The sequence below is a fragment of the Aulostomus chinensis genome, chromosome 1 (assembly GCF_037954235.1).
Source record: "Aulostomus chinensis isolate RoL2024-O1b breed Wild chromosome 1, RoL_Achi_v1.0, whole genome shotgun sequence".
Lineage (NCBI taxonomy): Eukaryota > Metazoa > Chordata > Actinopteri > Syngnathiformes > Aulostomidae > Aulostomus > Aulostomus chinensis.
In genome coordinates this window covers 51,857,243-51,862,198 of record NC_141320.1, presented here as the reverse complement: position 1 = coordinate 51,862,198, position 4,956 = coordinate 51,857,243, and the positions used below count along the sequence as shown (strand labels likewise).

The following is a 4,956-nucleotide window of genomic DNA, read 5'->3' as shown; positions in this document are numbered from 1 at the left end:
TCACCACATCACTGTAGCATCATTTCTTAGGTTAGTAGCAACTCTCATTACATCACTGTCAGCATCATTTTGAGGATTTTAGCAACCCTCACTACATTACTTTAGCATTATTCTAGATTAGTAGGAACTCTCATTACATCACTGTAGCATCATATCTGAGGTTCGTAGCTTCTGTCACTACATCACTTTCAGCATCATTTTGAGATTAGTAACAACTTTCACTGTATTACTTTAGCATCATTTTGAGGATAGTAGCAATTCTTATTACATCACGATAGCATCATTTTGAGGTAAGCAGAAACTCTATGCGACAAGGTGAGCCTTGAAAACGGCATCGGTCGAGCTTCCCGGGCTTGGGATATCCGATATCCGACATCCGGCATCGTTGTGAGAAACAAAGGGGGCTGCGCACGTGGCAGATTGGCACAAGGTAGGAAAGATCAGGCGCTGTGTCAGCCTCCCTGCCTGTCAGTCAGAAGGCTGTGTCCCTGAAGCTCATGTCTGTTCCGAAGCTCAGCAAGTCATACTTACCTGGCAGGGGAGATACCATGATCAGCAAGGTGGTTCTCCCCGGGTGAGGCTCAGCCATTGCACTGGGGCTGTGCTGACCCTGGTGAATTCCCCAAATGTGGGAATCTCAACTGCATAATTTCTGACAGTGGGGGACTGCATCCGTGCTCTCCCCTGTGATCATGTGAAAAAACAAAAGAAAGAAAGAAAGAAAGAAAGGCAGATGACGGCGGCAACAACGGTGACCGCCTGTACCGGCCAGTTGGCGGTCTAATCTTGTGCTGGCCAGCCTGAGGAGACCGCGGAGGACGTAGCCTCGATGAGCTCCCAGTATTTCTCACACCTTCCAGCCCTAAATGAAGAGGGCAGTGTTTCTGCCACATTTAGTTGAGGGTCATGGTATCTGACAAGCCCTGGGCTCAGGACAATACATCCACGGCTCGTCTTCGCAGTAAGTGGAAGGATACCAGAGAATTCATGCGTGGGAGGAGATCAACTTGGAAAACTCGGACTCTCAACTCTTACTACATGACTGTCAGCATCACTTTGAGGTTATTTGAAACTTTCACTACATTACAGTTCAAATCATTTTGAGTTATTAGCAATTCTTACTGCATCACTGTCGCATCATTTTGAGATCATTAGCAGTTCTTCTTACATCACTGTAGCATTATTTTGAGGTTAGTAGCAACTCTTACTACATGACCGTAAGCAAAAACATTTCCTACCGGAGAGCAGAATCGTGGCGTCAGACGAGGCAGGAGGAGGAAGCCCGCAGCCCAGACTACACAAACGATGGCCGGGAGAGGATAATCAGAACACCACAGATCATCGGCAGCTTGATATGAAAGGCAGACAACTACGCGTCTTACCCACAGAAAGCGCACCACGCACACACCGGCCCAAGGGAGACAGCCCAGCTCCCGGTAACACCACACCGCTGGACGGAGCAAAACTGGAGTAAACAGGGGGCCCATGACACTGAATAATGGAGCAGAGCAAGCATGCATACCTTTGTTTGTAACCGATCTGCTGACCAGCGAGACGCCACCACGCACGGCTGTAGGCTCCGTAAAGGAGGGAGAGGAAGTGGAAAGGACGGAGAAGGGTCGGACCAGGTCTACTTCTAGGTGACCACTCACTATCGTCTGCCACACTGCCCCTCACGGTGGGGAGTGTAGCGCTATCCTGCCACAGTACATTTGTTTCATTCTTTTGCTCTTGCACTTTAATTAAAATGGACTTGACTTGAGAATGTTTTGTTTCAAAATATAGATGAATTCCCAGATTTATAGGTAGCATGAGTATGAAGTTGCACTTGCACCCGGTGGGAAAATGTCCTCTGCATTTGACTCTAACTATGTAGGAGCAGTGGTAGCAGTGTCAGCCTGGGGGCTTGGTCAAGATCAATGACAGGAGTAGCAGACAGGTAATATCCATAGCATGCTTGTTGTTTTAGAGGAGTAAGGGTACACTGTTGGTCTCTCACCTGATGGGCTGTCATCAGCACAAATGATCTGTTCCTAAACATCAAAATCTACCATCCCCCCTGATTGTTTTTTACAACTGGAGTACTGGTTAACACTTTAGAAAGCCTTCATTCAGAGCTGTGAAGAACCTTGAACCTGATATCCCAGACATCAAAGTGGGCCACTAACTGGCCAGATGAAGCTATGCTAGGCTGCTGTATTCTGAAGAGCTAAAGTAGCAGCTTCTGAGAGGGATGCTAACCTGGATGTGTTCATCTCCTACTTTAATATCAGCCCCCAACTTGGAGCTCTGACAGCCTCCAGCTTGTTGTTCCTGTTTCTGCTTCAGTCAACAGGGAACGCCAACCTGCAGTAGAATCTTCAACAATGGAATAGAAAAGTGAGGAAGAAAAACTAGAATAAACTTACAAAGCTGAGAAATGTTCATGAAGAAGAAAGGCACACGTTATGATTGAGGCCAGAAACTAAAACTCCACACCAAATGTACTTTGACTTGTAGGATAATGAACTTGAATGTGTTGAAACAGCAGATCAATGAATCCACTACCACACAACAAGATGATGACCCCCTACCACAAGATGGCGTCACAGATCCTGACGCTCTGAGCAGGAAACACAGAGCAAAACATTACAACAAAGCTCCTGTTGTTCCCTACAGGAAAAACTGTGGCTCTGATGAGAAGAAGGATCCCAGCGTCCTCTGAGGATCCATGGCCGCACCATTGGGTAGAAGGACGATGGGGTCGGCACCAGGAGGAACCCTGGTGTCTCCGATGCAGGGAAGATGGAGCAGTGAAGAGGCCACATTGTGGCGTCCTAAAGAGGACATTTGGTGGAGCCTGAGACAGCAAACATCACGCCCCCTTCATCAGAAGAACCACAGCACCAGAAGAAAGAATCCTGGCAGTGACGACAGGGAGGATCAGGGTGACCTCCTCACCTCCACCTTTGAACCTTCAAATGAACTTTAAAAAGCTTTAGAGTGGAGAAGGTTTTTAAAACCTTTTATTGTTTTTTCCTTTCATTCTCATTTGTGCGATTGTCTGATTTATTAGAAATAAACACTGTCTGCTGGGTTTCCATCGACTGTGATTCTCTTTTTGCATGCAAGTTGAAAGTTATGCCAATAAAAACCACAAGTATTTGAAGACCAAAGGAAGAACCCCCAAAGTCAGGACCCTGAGATCAAAGTGAGCGCTCTGATCTCAGAGGTCTGGGATATTTCCCATCCCATGGCCCTTCAAATAAGAGCCCTGTGTCTCTGTCTCAAAGTTTTCAACCGTATTTGTTTGTTAAATTAAAACCAGACGACCACTGTGGTCCTTTTTTACACGGTAAGTAAAGCACAGATGCCCTGGTGGACCTGTTGGCACCCTGGACTTTGAATCCAGTGACCTGAGTCCAAGTCTCAGTTCCAGCAGGTTTCCTGCAGCCTTCAGCAGAGCTGCCATGTTTCTCTGTAGAGAACTAAGTGATGCTCTCAGCAGGTTGAGGGCACCACCAACAAGTGAGGGATGAACCTCTGACTTCCTTCTTGTCAAACAGGAAACTCCTAATACGTCATTTGAGTAAAGTACCTCATATTCCTGACATCCAAGTAGTAGTGAAGTGGAGGAAGAAGGGAGGAGATCTCCAACAGGATCCTTCTTCCCTCTGTCCTCCTTGATCTCATGGATCACCACAGTCAAGGGGAGACCCAAGCTCCCGGATGGATCTGGCACTCAGGAACTGCTGAGTTTTCCAGTGGACTTTGTTCCATCCATGGTTCAGGAACAGGACTCCTCCTGGTTAACCTGGTATCTTTCCACCCAACTGTGGGTTCTTGGAGAATTTTTCATGTCATGTCAAGAAATCAGGCTGGTGGGTTTTTCAATGAGAGAAATTCTGGTAACTTAATTAAGTGGCATGTTTGTTGAAGCAGTAATTAACTGATAAATTAAGGAAGGCCTGGCCAGTCTTTGCTCCCAGGTCATACGATGGAGTTAGAAAGTCCTGAATCAATCTGGAGTTCCATGATTTCCTTGTGGTTCTTGTTCCTTTTGCCAATGTAGTCTGGAACAAGAGCAAGATGAACCTCCACATAGCAACAGGTTGATTGCAGGTAATGTCAAGTTGTATTTAGAGGAACCTCCTCCTTGTGTTTGGTTCCAGGGTGGAAGGGTGAGCCCTCTGGACTCTGGATCCAGTGATCAGAGTTCAAGTCTCAGAAGGACCTTCCTGTCTGGAATGTGTCCCATGTAACAAACTGATCAAGAGATGTTACGTGGTTCAAATGTTCTGGTTCATTTCTTACTGCCATGAACTCAGACTGTGTGTTTAATGTTAACAATAAATGTAACAACTAAGGAGCCAGTAGCTCCTGTGGAAAAAAATTCTACTTTGTCAGTGAATTAATTCATTTGATATTGAAGTCTGCAAATGTCAGTGTCTGTCAGGATGGCCGAGCGGTCTAAGGTGCTGCGTTCAGGTCGCAGTCTCTCCTGGAGGCGTGGGTTCGAATCCCACTTCTGACAAAGGACATTTTCTCCACATTCCTATGCATCCACAGTGGTAAATTCCAAACCCGTTGAAGTTGCTCTCCACTGATGGGAGTGAGTGGTTGAACTGGCAGCAGAGGAGGCAAAGGAGCTTCCCTGTGATGTCCCAACATCGCCTGGTTTCCTCCAACATGGAGCAGCCACCAAACTCTAACTTCAATGTTGGATCAAAGTCTGCTGAAGGAATGTGTTTTCTTTCAATTCACATTTTGTCCATTAACTTCATAATCAGAGACTCCATCTCATCACATGACTAAAGTCTGGGTTCTGTCGTGGTGGTAAAATATCCTTCCATGCCCCTCACTAGTTTGCACACAGAAAAGCATATTTTACTGGTTTCAGATCTCTTAGCTTGTTCTCTCTCTTAAACCTGCTGAGGCAGCTTTCATTGTGTGATTGATTTTAAAATATAAATGTGG

General features: G+C 46.1%; 2 non-coding genes across 2 annotated transcripts; both read left to right on the top strand.

Moving 5' to 3' along the window:
- The first annotated feature begins 523 nt into the window (after nt 1–523).
- Nucleotides 524–687, top strand: LOC147272157 (U1 spliceosomal RNA). Its single transcript, XR_015116717.1, has one exon. It is a non-coding gene; the product is annotated as a U1 spliceosomal RNA (small nuclear RNA).
- A 3,743-nt stretch (nt 688–4,430) lies between these two features.
- trnal-cag (transfer RNA leucine (anticodon CAG)) lies at nt 4,431–4,513 on the top strand. The gene has a single exon. It is a non-coding gene; the product is annotated as a tRNA-Leu (tRNA).
- Nucleotides 4,514–4,956: the final 443 nt, after the last annotated feature.